Source organism: Triturus cristatus, chromosome 12 (assembly GCF_964204655.1).
Source record: "Triturus cristatus chromosome 12, aTriCri1.1, whole genome shotgun sequence".
Classification (NCBI taxonomy): Eukaryota; Metazoa; Chordata; class Amphibia; order Caudata; family Salamandridae; genus Triturus; species Triturus cristatus.
In genome coordinates this window covers 293,883,276-293,895,999 of record NC_140595.1, presented here as the reverse complement: position 1 = coordinate 293,895,999, position 12,724 = coordinate 293,883,276, and the positions used below count along the sequence as shown (strand labels likewise).

At 44.2% G+C, this 12,724-nt stretch overlaps 1 protein-coding gene across 6 annotated transcripts in view; it reads left to right on the top strand.

Moving 5' to 3' along the window:
- NDRG4 (NDRG family member 4) overlaps window positions 1-12,724 on the top strand; it is an 885,840-nt gene that overhangs the window by 305,182 nt on the left and 567,934 nt on the right. The gene's annotated exons all lie outside the window — the stretch shown is intronic.

The following is a 12,724-nucleotide window of genomic DNA, read 5'->3' as shown; positions in this document are numbered from 1 at the left end:
AAGGTCGGGGGTCTCGGTTTTCCCTTATTTGGACGACTGGCTGATCAAGGCGGAGTCGCCGGAGAAGGTGCTGCGTCATCTGCAGGATACAACTCAGCTGTTGTACAAATTGGGTTTTTCGATAAACGTGCCCAAGTCTCACCTGGTGCCCTCTCAGCGCAACCTGTTCATAGGTGCAGTACTGGACACTACTGTTTGTCGAACATTCCCTCCTCCTCAAAGGATTCTCGACATACAGGAAATGATTCCTTTATTTTACAACGGAGCGGTCATTCCAGTTCTGAAGGTCCTTCGCCTGCTCGGTCTGTTCGCCTCCTTCTTCCTGTTGGTCAACCATGCATGCTGGCACATGAGGGCGCCCCAGTGGTGTCTCCGCAAGCAGTGGTATCAGCACAAGGGAGATCTCAGGGAGTCTGTGAGGATCTCCAGAGAAGCTGCAGCGGATCTATCTTGGTGGAGCGTGGAGGGCAATCTGTCCCAAGGAAAGCCCTTCCATCTACCTCCATCGGTGACAACAGTGATAACGGATGCATCCACCTTAGGGTGGGGTGCTCATCTGGGGGATCTGGAGATCAAGGGTCTTTGGTCTCCAGTGGAAAGGTTGCTTCACATCAACCTTCTGGAATTGCGGGCGATTCGTTTGGCGCTCAAGGCCTTCCTCCCTTCCCTTCGCGGTCGATCTGTTCAAGTCCTGACGGACAACACTACCGCGATGTGGTATATAAACAAACAGGGAGGAGTGGGGTCTCTTTGTCTCTGCAGAGAGGCCCTGCGTCTATGGTCCTGGGCTCAGGACCATCAGATTTGTCTGATGGCAAATCATCTGGCCGGGGTTCTGAACGTACATGCAGACAGTCTCAGTCGGCAGTTCTCCGCCGACCACGAGTGGAGGCTTCATCCAGAGGTAGTTCGTCACGTCTTTGAGATGTGGGGAACTCCTCGGGTGGACCTGTTTGCCACTCACGAGAATGCTCACTGCCCGTCATTCTGCAGTCTCCAGTATCCGATGCAGGGAGCGTTGGGGGGACGCCTTTCAGTTGAGTTGGGGCTCTCGACTCCTTTACGCGTTTCCTCCCATACCCTTGATTCCTCGGGTTCTGAGGAAGAATCGCCAAGACCGGGCCCAAGTCATATTGATCGCCCCGGATTGGCCAAGAAGGGTGTGGTATACAGATCTTCTCCACCTCTCCTCGTGCCCTCCGCTCCGTCTCCCTCTGAGGGCAGACCTCCTCTCGCAGTCGGAGGGGCAGGTTCTACACCCCCACCTCCAGAGCTTACACCTTCATGCCTGGAGATTGAACGGGGCAACCGGAATTCTTTTTCTCTCCCGCCTGATGTGGTAGATGTAATTTTGTCTGTCACACGTCATTCCACCAAATCCATATATTCCTATAGGTGGTCTAAATTTGTACTTTGGTGCAGAGAGAAGTCCATTGACCCTTTGAAGGTTCGTCTATCTAACATCCTTCAGTTTGCCCTTTCTCTTGCTCAGCAAGGCTTTGCTGTGACTACTGTGAAAGGATACTTATCGGCTTTGTCGGCTCTCCTTTGTTTGCCGGATCAGCCGTCATTATTCAAATCACCTATTGTTCTTCGTTTTATAAAGGGCCTTACAAACAAGTTTCCTCCAACTTCCTTTATTATGCCTCAATGGGACTTAAACCTTGTATTAACTTATCTTATGGGTTCTCCCTTCGAGCCCTTACACAAGTGTCCCTTGAGGCTGTTGTCCTTTAAGACAGTATTCCTCATTGCAATCACCTCGGCAAGGAGGGTAAGTTAGCTTTAAGCTCTAAGTTCAAAACCCCCATTCTTGACTGTTCATGCTGATCGAATGGTACTTAGGACCAGGGCTGCGTTTCTGCCTAAGGTGGTAACTCCTTTCCATCTGGGGCAGTCCATTACCCTTCCTTCCTTCTATCCTCCCCCTCACCCTTCCAAGGAGGAGGAGCGGCTTCACCGCTTGGACCCTAAGAGGGCGGTGAGCTTCTACCTGGACAGGACAAAGGACTTCAGGGTTGATGACCAGCTCTTCGTGGGCTTTGCTGGCTGCAGGAAAGGTCGAGCGGTGCACAAGCGCACCCTTTCCAGGTGTATTGTCTTGTGCATCAAGATATGCTACTCCCTGGCTGGTAAGGAACCTCCGGAGGGTTTGAGAGCTCATTCCACTAGAGCAAAGTCTTCCACGTCTGCTTTGTCTAGGTGTGTTCCTGTGGAGGACATTGTAGGGCGGCAACTTGGGCCTCCCTCCACACGTTCGCATAACATTATTGCTTAGACACCGGGGTGAAGAGGGACGGACACTTTGCGCGATCCGTCCTTCAGGACTTTCTGGTATAGAAGGGTGGACACCCTCCTCCGGGAGTGGGGACTGCTGTGGAATCTATTCACAAGGTGAGGAATCCACTGGCAGATGTATCCATCAGAAGAACAAGTTACTTACCTTCGGTAACGCTTTTTCTGGTGGATACAGTATCTGCCTGTGGATTCCTCACTGACCCACCCGCCTCCCCGTTGTCCATCCTTCTATACCTGTAATTCTATTGATGGTATTTCAAATGTGTTTTGTTACTGTCAAAGGCATTATGTTATTTCTTGTGCCTTGCTATTTATTCTCCACACTGTGTGTGTTGCTTTGCATATCATGTACTGTGTATGCTCTGTATATATTGCTGTCAGTCCGTCCGTGTGCCTCGAAGGCACGGAAAAAAGGGCGGAACTGACGTCATCACGCCGACGAGGTCTTCTTATGGAGTCGGTGACGTCAGCGGAGTCGCGAGCGGAGCCGTGTCTCTGTGACGTCGTCTTCGACCTCATCGGCGTGGACTGCTACAAAAGTTTCCGAATGTTGCTGGCGCAGGGGATATTCACAAGGTGAGGAATCCACAGGCAGATACTGTATCCACCAGAAAAAGCGTTACCGAAGGTAAGTAACTTGTTCCTCAGGGTCACAACAACATCACTCAGCACCACCACAGCATCACTCAGCACCACCACAGCTTCACTCAGCGACGCCACATCATCACTCAAGGCCAACACTGCATCACTCAACAACACCACAGCATCACTCAGCACCACCACAGCATCACTCAGGGACACACCAATATCACTCAGCACAACCACAGCATCAATCAGCACCACCACAGCATCACTCAGCACCACCACAGCATCAGTCAGCACCACCACATCATCACTCAGCACCACCACAGCATCCCTCAGCACCACCACAGCATCACTCAGGGACACAACAGTATCACTCAGCACAACCACAGCATCAATCAGCACCACCACAGCATCACTGAGCACCACCACAGCATCACTCAGCACCACCACAGCATCAGTCAGCACCACCACATCATCACTCAGCACCACCACAGCATCACTCAGCACTACCACAACATCACTCATAAACACCACAACATCACTCAAGGCCACAATAATATCACTCAGGGCCACAACAACATCACTCAGCGCCACCACAGCATCACTCTATGCCACCACAGCAACACTCCGCACCACTACAGCATCACTCAGCACCACCACAGCTTCACTCAGCGACGCCACATCATCACTCAAGGCCAACACTGCATCACTCAACAACACCACAGCATCACTCAGCACCACCACAGCATCACTCAGGGACACAACAATATCACTCAGCGCAACCACAGCATCAATCAGCACCACCACAGCATCACTCATGACCACCACAGCATCACTCAGCACCACCACATCATCACTCAGCACCACCACAGCATCACTCAGCACCACCACAGCATCACTCAGGGACACAACAATATCACTCAGCACAACCACAGCATCAATCAGCACCACAACAGCATCACTGAGCACCACCACAGCATCACTCAGCACCACCACAGCATCACTCAGCACCACCACAGCATCAGCCAGCACCACCACAGCATCACTCAGCACCACCACAACATCACTCAGGGACACAACATATCACTCAGCACAACCACAGCATCAATCAGCACCACCACAGCATCACTGAGCACCACCACAGCATCACTCAGCACCACCACAGCATCAGTCAGCACCACCACATCATCACTCAGCACCACCACAGCATCACTCAGCACTACCACAACATCACTCATAAGCACCACAGCATCACTCAGTACCACCACAGCATCACTATGCATTACCATAGCATCACACAGCGCACCACAGCATCACTCAGCACCAACATAGCATCACTCAAAAACACCACAGCATCACTCAGTACCACCACAGCATCACTATGCACTACCACAGCATCACTCAGAGCCACCACAGCATCACTCAGCACCACCACAACATCACTCAACGCCACCACAGCATCACTCAGCACCACCACAGCATCACTCAAGCACACAACAATATCGCTCAGGGTCACAAGAGCATCACTTAGCGCTACCACATCATCACTCAGGGCCAGCACAGCATCACTCAGCACCACCACAGCATCAATCAGCACCAGCACATCATCACTGTGCACCACCACAGCATCACTCAGGGCCACCACAGGATCACTCACCTTCACCACTGCATCACTAAGCACCACCACAGCATCACTCAGTGCTTCTTACACTTTTTAATTACAACTTCTCAGCATACTGCACAGCAGCCACACTTCTCTGCAGCACAGCTTAGAAACATTGCCATAGTCAATAGCTCTACCTAAACACTTATAAGGCCCCCCAATGCATAGCCAGAAGGTGTCGCCTTTGGGACACTATAAATGCTTAGTTATCCAGCACAATATCCTACATTAAACAACATCAAGTATTGCATGGCTATTCACTTATAAGGTCCCAAAAGCGAGACCTATTGGCTATGCCAATGCTTGTTCCATAGTGTTCTTAGAGTGTCACAAAATCAAATTTAAAATGGGCTGTCCTTGAGGAAATCTTCAAATATCAAAAGCACTGGGCACATTTTGACTTGCATATAACTATTAACCCACTTAGCAATTCCAATTGGCCATATATATGCAGTTTTATTTTTCATCCTTTCTTTGTCCAAATATACTGCTGTTTTTAGCTCTCCGTGTACAACTGCCCAATTCTTAATTCGCAAATGGCTCCTCAAGCATGAACCTTGGCTTTTTTTAAAAACCTGGAAAAAAATATTTGCTGTAAGTGCATCACATCACATTTTAATAGACTTTCTTTTTATATGAGAGAAATAAGTAGCGCCAATCCTGAACAAGTATGGCATTTGTGTAGTTTCGAGTCCTTTTCTTTTGTAAGGTTTACTGTGTGTAAATCAATTTTGTTTTGCGAATTAATATTTTATATGAAAGATGGCAAGAAAAGTGGCCGAAGGATATGGTTGATCTACAGATTGTAAATCATGTCCATTACTCCCAGGATCTTAGGAGCATCATTATATTGCTAATTGCTTAAAAATGTAGACTTATAAGTATATGAATTGACATTCCAAGTATAAATATGGCTCTTTGTATAGCTCTATTAAATTTAATATATGTGTTCCGTAGCAGATCTGACAACTATGTGTGTATTTATTTCCAAGTAGTTATGTTGACCTGCAATGTTTGTCACTTATTATTGTGTCTTATTGTTATTGAAACTTACAGTCTATATTTATTTATTTACCCATCTTAAAGCATTTCAACAGGAAATGTCATACTAGTAATATTTAATCGCTACATAGGGCATCTAGCACTTTAGTGTGATTACGTATAATTGGGGTGGGTGGTGCTGGATGATGTATAAACATTACATTACAACATTTATCATGAAATACTTTACATTTATTCTTACATACATTTATCGCAATGTATACATAGATACAATACATTACATTATATTACATTGTTACAGCTTCTACCATGAATTCGACTGGGCACGTTGTAGGCATTGTTCCTATATGGACTGAGAACAGTCAACAAAAAACAAGCTCTTCAACTGAATTCAAACACTTTGACTCAGTGTTTCCCAAACGTATTAGACCCAGGCCCCAATTTTTAGAAGACCAAACTTTCGTGCACCACCTAGCTTTAATGGACATGAGGCAGGCAATCTTGTGATGTAACTTTAGCTTTAGGTGGTAGTCCACTGTCATTTACAGACATCACATTTTCCTTTGAAACAACCAATAATTTGCACAGACATACAGTTGTACTGATAAAACTATAGTGCACACAAACAATGATGTGTGGAGTTTGTGTTTCATTTGTGCATCACAAAGTACAGTGTCTTGATTTGTTTTACTCCTATTAAAATCTTTGTTTCCCTCACACTTCAGAATTACATAAAAATAGCCTTTCCTTTTTGCTTTCCAAACTGCTGAATGTGTACAGTTCATTTACTGGTATTTACAATGTGTCGTATGTTGCAAAAAAACACATCCTACAGCTTCTCTGTACAAACTCCCTGTGCCCCAGCACCATTGTCACATAATTCACTTCACTTTTCTTTCTCTGACTACAAAGTAAGAGGGGTATGTAAATACCAATCCCCATGTTAAAAAACATAAGCAGCAGTTTGTCAGAAGTCATAGCCTGACATTTGACTTCCGTCTTTGAAACGTGACTAGTTAAATACAGAATTTAAAGGCATCTTTATTTATTATTGGACTTTTGTGACCACCCAAATATCGGCTCATGGCCCACCAGTGGGACGCGACTAACAGTTTGGGCAACACTGCTCTAACTGAACCTTCACTAGACAATTTTTAGGTTAGTTCATTGATAATATAAAGCCAAAATGATAATTGAAAGAACCGGGTTTCAGTGATGCACAAAATAATATTTGTAGTGTGTTTTTTCTTAAATGTTAAAACTAAAATGTAAATTAAGTAAACTACCATCATACTTTTGTCGCACCTAGTTGAGCCTATATGGGATTGCTATGGATAATTTTATCCTTTAGCTTTGCCTCATTTACTTGTATCCAATAATTTAATTCTAATTCCTTATGTGTAAAGAACTATAATGATCCATACACTTTAATACCTTACTGGAAAAATAACTTATTAGAAAAGGAGTGGCTCTGACATAGGACACCAAAATAGCAAATTGAAAATGGCATTTTGAGAAAGTCCACATGAGGTGATTAAGTACTTGCCCGTATTTAGTTCTGGAATTAGGATTGGTAAATTAGCCTCTCCAAAAATATTCTCCAATCTGAAAATTAAATTCTCCTTGTTACGTCTAATTGAGTGCTAATATTGGCATGCACTAAATCTATCTGAAAACTGATTAATGAAAAAATTATAAAAGAAAAATAACCTATTAACAGTAATTAAACATTAATATATTGATAAACTGTGTACAGGGTTTAAAAATCTTTATATTAACAGTAATTAAGCATTAATATATTGAGAAATTGTGCTCAGGGTTTAAAATGTGTATCACATATTTTAGAACTAAAGTTCAGAACAGTATCCTATCCTCCCTCAGAACATTTTCATTGGGACAGGCACTATGTGACTACTTTTATTCAACATAGGCGTTGTGTAGAATTTCTAAATAATCTTTTTCTAAAGTGATGTTTTGATGAATAGCTGTTTTTCATATTGTTTTATTCAACCAGCTAGTGGAAAAGGACAAGGGGGTTGTTTCTCTAGCTTTTGTACCTCTACGGATTCTTAACAATATTTATGACTTAGCTATGTGCCTTTTTACTGCAGTACAGAGAAAGGTAATATATACAAATGAGAGACAATACTCTAAATCTTGGAAAAATGGAGCTGCTTTGATTATCTACAGATATGTAAAGATTCATAATCATTCATCATCTGTTTATGCATCCGACTTACCACCCTGGTGACTTGCTGTCAGGTCAGGGCACACAGTATAGCATAAGAGAAGGCAAACTTAGAAGAAATGGCACACAGAACAGTGGAAGTTACACCATTTGACGTAAAACTACATTTCCCCAAAGTCAGAGTTGCATCTCCTGCCACTAGAGGACAGTCACAGGCAGAAATGTTTCCAGACCAGTAGTGGTAGTTGGAGTATATAGACTTGACTCACACTGAGCTCACTTCAAGCAGGCCTACCAACGGTTGTGGTGACTCCTTGCTACTCATATTAGTTTTCACCCGGCTTGACTTGTTCCTTCACTTTTGTTGTTATCACCCTATTCTGATATGCTGCGCCTAGGAAACCAATCTGGATATTTCAACTCCAAACTTGCACAAGTGTCTCCAAACTTGCACAAGTGTCTATTTCTCTCTCTCTCTCTCTCTCCCTCTCCCTCTCTCCGTTTCCTCACCCCCCTTTTCAACTTAGCCTTGGTATTCTGTACCCTCCTTGACCTCAGACAAGACAGTAGTCAGCCTCTAGGAGGAGAGGGAGGGATTGGGTTTGACACAGTCATGCTTACAACACCGAGTCTGTGGATGTTTGTCAGAACCATACAAGATGAAGTCTGATGCCAGTCCCCTGCAGGTCATGGCACAAGCCTTCCACAAGATGATCAAGAAGAAGTTGCATGACAGAAGCGTGCTTCTCTATTAGAGAAATTGAATCAGCAATTAATTGGCAAGGTCATCCAGTGAGGTTGGATCTACTCCCACATTCCCGCCTAACCAAAACACCAATCTTGATTCTGGAAGGTGTAGTATAATGACCACCATTTACATTGTGCCTCATTATGCCTCTTCCATGCTAACACCACCCAAAAATTGTATTGGAGACCTGTATCCTTTCAAGCCTTTATGCCTCAATGCCAATTACATTTTATAACAAAAACACAGTGATTTGTAAAGGATCAAGTAGAAGTTACTTTTATGTTATTCTGTCTTAATGAAGGTACATTGGCTTGGTCAGCTCCTCTCTTTTTAAATCAAAGCTGTGGCTATTGTTTTAGGACATTTATGCAACACTTTCCTGCTATCACTGGGGGAAAAAACAGACTGCAGCTGCCACACATGCAGACTTTCCCTTCGACAAGGAAAGGAAGACCTGGTATCTTATATAAGTCGGTTTCAGCAGCTGATGGCAGAAGCCGTGTGGATAAAGGGTGGGTGGCAGTACTGAAGGAGGCCCTCTCAGTTAAGGTGAATTGATCCACTACCAGTACAGTACTGATAGATCTGGCACAAAAAATTGATGCTCATCAATCGCAAAGGCGACAAAAAAAAAAACAATGGATTCCTGCTAAGATGTTAATTCCCTCTTCTCTAGGCTCCCCCAATGAGCATTTTGGTCTGAGAGAGGAAGTAATGCAATTCGGAAATATTCCAAAACAACCAGCCACAGAAGAAAGGCAGCGTAAAGTGCAAGAAGGGCTATCTTTATTATGAAAAACAAGGGCATTTTGTAAAATAATGCCCAGTTTCACAGGAAACTCCAGACTTTCCTGTGAAGGGTGAACCACAGTTGAGTGCTATTCCGATTACGAGATTGGTCTCCATCATATGAGACTGGAGCATAGACCATTTTCAGCTTCCGATACACATTATAACTAAGCATGAACCTCTCACTACAATAGTTCTCTGTGGTTGTTGAGCTTCGGTGTGCTACATGGGTATGCACTTCCATGAAATAAATTGATTACCTAAACAACACACAGCAGTCCATAAACCTATTGAAAGGACTGATGAAAATACAGTCGCCTAATCAAACACCCATTGTGATTTTGGAGGCAGCAGTATAATGACCAGCATTGCTGTTGTGCTCCAGTATGCCTCCTCCATTCTGGCACCTCCTGAGAAGTTTACGGGAGACCCATATTGTTTTCAAGCTTTTATTTTGGCTCTGTCAGTTACATGTTATAGCACACCCAGAAAAATCTGTAAATGATCAAGCGAAAATTACATTTGGCAACTCCGTCAATTTTAAATCAAAGTCCATGGCTATAGAATTTTGGAACATTTGTGCAGCAGTTTACTGCTATCTTTGGCGGAAAACAAACTTGAGCTACTGCATATGCAGCATTACTTTTCCTTCGACAAAGAAAGGAAGACCTGGTATCTTTTATCAGCTGGTCCCGCAGCTTATGGCAGAAGCTGCTTGGATGGATGAGTCAGCAGCAATGGCCTTCTGTCAAGGCCTATGAGAAGGACTGAAGTAGGCCCTCTCTTTAGTGGTGATTCGACCCACTACGAGTACAGCACTTATAGCTCTCACGACTCCAGATTGAAGCTTAGCAATCGCAAAGACAGTAAGAAAAACAATGTATTCCCGTGAAGTTAATCATTCTTCTACTCCTGACACCCACAAAGAGAATACTGGCGTAATGGAAGAAACGATCCAACTCAAAAATATTTATAAACTGTTAATCACAGAAGAAAAACAACATAGAAAGAAAGAAGGACCATGTCATTATTGTGGAAAACAGGGACATTTTGTAAAAGAATGCCCCAGCCTGTTGAGAAACTCAAGGACTTGTCTATGAAGGGCAAATCATAGTTGAGACCTTTTCTGATTTTGTGATTCACCTCCAACATATGAGAATGGGGCACAGAACATGTTAAGTCCTGGTACAGATTCCAACTAAGGGTGAACCACTTATTACCTTTGCTCTCATCGATTGTGGAACTTCAGGGTACCTTCTGGATATGGGATTTCATGAAAGAAATGCGTTACCACAAAAACTCAAAGGAGTTCCTGAAGCTATCGTAGAGATTGATATAAAACCTCTGAAACCTGGAAAAGTGTCTTAGGAAACTCCTTCTTTAGGAATGCCATTTAATAATGGACACTTCGAAATAATTAACTTTGGACTCATTGAAACACCTACTTTTGATATGGTGCTAGGTACGCCTCGGTTAAGAAGACACTATCCCTGTACTGACTGGGAAAAACAGATCATTACTTCCTCATCACAATGCTGACATCAACACTGCTTTCTTAGAAAGGTTTTGGAAAAGGTTTTGCCTTTAAAATGCTGTGTGATACAAGAGGAACTTGATCCAACATTGATATCAGAGGTGTGTAAGGATTTCTGTGATTTTTTGCAGTAAAAGAGGAGCTGATCAATTTCCACCTCATTGCCTATCTGACTGTTCCACCAATTTGATTCCTGGTGCCAGGATTCAACATGGGGGAATATATTCGCTCACAGTAGAGAAATATAAGATCCTCCGAATGTATATCACAGAAAACCTTTAGAGGGGTTTTAGTCAACATTCTACAGTATTGGGGTGTCTTTCATAGATTCACATGCTTGAATATTCCCCGTCGTCGAAGTGGGAGTCCCACGGTACATAACAAAGCAATGTAGTAATAACATAAGCCTATTAGGCCTACAGGAAAGAAAAAACCATAGAGTTTTCATGGATAGACAACTTGTCACTTCTATAACATATCACTGTCGTTTTGTTCTAGGTCAAATCCAGCCAATCAGGTGTCCGCACCCTCTAGAACCCTCTCCCCAGAGACTCAGGCTCTCAGATTTTCTACCGCACGTGGTGTGAAGGGAGTCTCCCTGAGCTTGCTCAGTTTTTTCATCTCATATTTCACAGAAGATTGAGTCTAGGATGTCTTCAACCAAGAAATCCCTCTTCAGACCTTGTGGGAGCTGTTGTAAACTGAGACTTCATTCTGAAGATCCTCACAAAAAATGTATTTATTGTTTGTATCCTGAACATTTGGTAAAGGACTGTAAAATTTGTAGAACCTTCTCACAGAAAACTTTGAAGGACAGAGAAGGGCGTCTCCTTCTGTGGCTACAGAAGCTGAAGACTTCAGAAAATCCTGTTTCTGATGTGGAAAGTGTGTCTTCCATCCAAACTGCTCCCTCTTTGAAGAGGTCTTCTGACTCTCAAAAAGTTTCTCCTCGACCTAAGATGGTGAAGAAACATCATGGAGAACCTTCAACTTCAAGAGGGGTGATTTCCCCCACAGGAGTCTCTCTGTTTCCTTGACGCCCCCGAGATCTGATTCTCAGGCGTCTAAGACTCCGTCTACGCAGTTTTTACCTCAAAAACTGCCTCTCTCGTCGACGAGTTCATCAAGCCTTCCTCCGTCGACGAGAGCTGCCATCGTCGCACCTACATCGACGACATCGGCATCTATGTCTCTGAAGCCAGCAATGATCATGTCGTCGGCGTCTTCACCGTCGACGCTGGTATCTGTGAGGGTCAGACCCATCTCGTCGACGTTGCCTTTAACTTCGTCGTCGACGAGTATCAAGCATAAGAAGAAGCTGACGTCATCGACGAGTGCTTCGTCGTCGAAGGGTGCTTCGTCGTCAAGGGGTGCTTCGTCGTCGACGATGGCTTCGTCGTCGACGGTGGCTTCGTCGTCGACGCTGGCTTTGTCGTCGACGCTGGCTTCGTCGTCGACGCTGGTTTTGTCGTCGACGGAAGTTCAACGGCGAATTTCAGCACCGGCAACGAGAGCTACAGCTCCAATTCTGGATTTGCTACCCTTAGACACTTCAACCTCTCTACTTCAACGACGGCAATCGTCTCTGGAGACCCTAATGCCACTCAAACCACCTGTGCAACCTCCTGAGTTACTGTTCTCATCTGACAATGATGAATATGAGGATGACAGATTTCGGGCTGCTCGCAGTCCTTCCGAGCTCTTAATTAAATGTCAGGACACAGATGATGATGAGGAGGATTTGCAACAAGATGATTTCTCGTCTTATGACACGCATCCACTTCCGCAACCTTCTTTGGCACAATTGCCTTTAAGTCTGATTTCCAATTTGCAATATATGCTCGATGATTATAATCGCCGTTTTCCACGGTCTGGGCATACCACTCCAACACCGCAGACACCTCAACAATCTGTGTT